This window comes from Rhincodon typus, unplaced genomic scaffold (genome assembly GCF_021869965.1).
Source record: "Rhincodon typus isolate 14 unplaced genomic scaffold, sRhiTyp1.1 hic_rhity00000067, whole genome shotgun sequence".
NCBI classification, from domain to species: Eukaryota; Metazoa; Chordata; class Chondrichthyes; order Orectolobiformes; family Rhincodontidae; genus Rhincodon; species Rhincodon typus.
Genome location: NW_025965705.1, coordinates 203,701 through 205,940, shown reverse-complemented (window position 1 = coordinate 205,940; position 2,240 = coordinate 203,701). Strand labels below are relative to the sequence as shown.

The window sequence follows — 2,240 nt, the reverse complement described above, 5'->3', positions numbered from 1 at the left end:
CTGAACCCAGCCACTGCAAACGCATCCATTTTACCACCAATTAGCCCAGGTTGCAGATGCACACAAAGTGGTTCTGCAGCCTGTCTGCCATGTGTTTTGTTTAACTTGCAGTGTCATTTGTGTTCTCCTTTAGAAACACGGGCAGGTCGAGCCTAATGTAGTCTTTCTCTGTTGTAAACAGGCTATGGTTTTATAGCACCATCATTGTTTTCAATATTGGTCGGGGAGTCCAGGCACTAGGTTTAAAAGCCAATGAGTTCATATCTTGCCATCATTGATTCTCACTGTGTTCAAACTTTAACCAAGTGTCCACAGTAATAATTAGTCAACCTCTGGAAGAAATGTTTCCAAACACTTCTGAAGAATTTCGGTTTTATGGGTCTTGAAATTTTAAGTAGAAGGAAGGGAAGTTTGCCTCGAATCTGTTTAATTTGGAGATCTGCGCACACATAAAATGATTGCGTTTGGCCATCCAAATACCTCCCGACTCAGAGCAGGCTGACCCTCAGTGAGGTTTCTTTAATAAACTCTCCCCGGGGCTTGCAGCTTCGCCATGACGTCATGTGGTATGGGCGGTGATGCCCTTCAACTATTGTGACGCAATAATGATGCTGCCTCCTGAATTAGTTGTGCGTCACGTGGTACTGAATTATTCAATGAAATGTAATTACATGCCTAGGTATTTACATTTGTACATTACAGTCACAGGCACTTCCGTGTCTGACCTTAAGTTATGTAACTCTGGGGATTCTATATTTCTATCAATGACATTCATGACGCTTTTTCTTGATCAAGTTCGAGAAATATTGTGTCTTGCTGACTGACTTTATGGACAATAACCGGAAAATGGAATGGAACCCAGTCAGTGTTTTTTTTTAAACCCCTCAAAGATCATTTATGTCTCGTTTTGTCTGTCCCGGATCCACCCCGTGACATACAGACTGGAATCAATCGCCCCAGAAACAAATTTAGAGCCGAATGTATGGAGAAGAAGGAGTAAGTTCGAGGAGAGGGAAGTTGAGACAATGAAGTCGAGAAGGGCGGAATGAGGGAGCCAGAGGGACGGACAGACAGCGACAGGGGAAAGTTGTTCAGAGGGACAGAGGAAGAGAGAGGGAGAGAGAGACAAACAGGTATTAAGTTTTGACATTTGTTATCAGTCATAATTTAAAAATCATTGCGGTATGACCACTTCCTTAATCCCGCACAACAGAAATTTTGTAAGTGTGGGCTTGTGGCGCAACGGTAGCGCGTCTGACTCCAGATCAGAAGGGTGCGTGTTCAAATCACGTCAGGCTCATGGTGCTGGTTTAGAAGGTCAATTCCCCGTGTTGCCAAGTCACAGCAGAGTTTATTTTCTGCGGATGTACGTTGTCCAATGTCTTCTTTCGATTGCATGTTAACTTTTGCTGCCAGATTCAGTTGTGTATAATGTTTCAGGCTTGTGGTGTATCCATTGGTTGGGCAAGCATTGTGAGGGCTGCACGGTGGCTCAGTGATGGGTACTGCTGACTTATAGCCCCAGTTACGTGGGTTTGATTCTACCGCCGGGCGTTTGTCTGTATGGGTTTCCTCCCACAGTCCAAAGATGTGTCGACTGGGTGGATATGCCATGCTGAAGTACCCGTAGTGTTCAGGCATGTGGAGATTTGCTGGCTTATAGGGGTTTGGGTCGAATGGCCTGTTTTCAAACTGTGCGGCTTCTATGATGATTGTATGAAATGCCCATTTCCCTCAGTGTGAGAAGTAAACCGTGAACTGTTTACCGTGGGGTTCAAATATACAGCCGTCTTCCTCTGAGCAGCTGTTTCGTTCAATTGGTGACAGCGCGGTGTGAATAAACATTACACTGATATCTTAGGACTTAATGTACAGACACCCAATTTTATGTTTCAGTCGATCAGGAGATTCCAGCTCCTTTTCTAATCGCAAAGTGACAGTGAGTTCAGAAAGAAATGTTTCCAAACAACAACCTGTCACTGAACACAGTTAAAACGATCTTTATTCAACAGCAGGAACGGAAACCACAGTCTGACGGCCCCTGTCCCCATTAAGGGTGAGCCTGAATTTTATAAACTGTGTCAGTAAATCCAATGGCGGATACTTATTTGTTTCAATTCGTCATTTGACAAAATTATTTGACCTGTTGGACGCTGCTGTTTGAAACAGCGTGGGGAATAACTGAAGTGTCCAGACTTCACCTGACGAAGGATCAGCTCTCCGAAATCTTATGATTTCAA

General features: G+C 44.1%; 1 non-coding gene across 1 annotated transcript; it reads left to right on the top strand.

Moving 5' to 3' along the window:
- The first annotated feature begins 1,228 nt into the window (after window positions 1-1,228).
- On the top strand, window positions 1,229-1,300 carry trnaw-cca. Its single transcript has one exon. It is a non-coding gene; the product is annotated as a tRNA-Trp (tRNA).
- The last annotated feature ends 940 nt before the right edge of the window (window positions 1,301-2,240 follow it).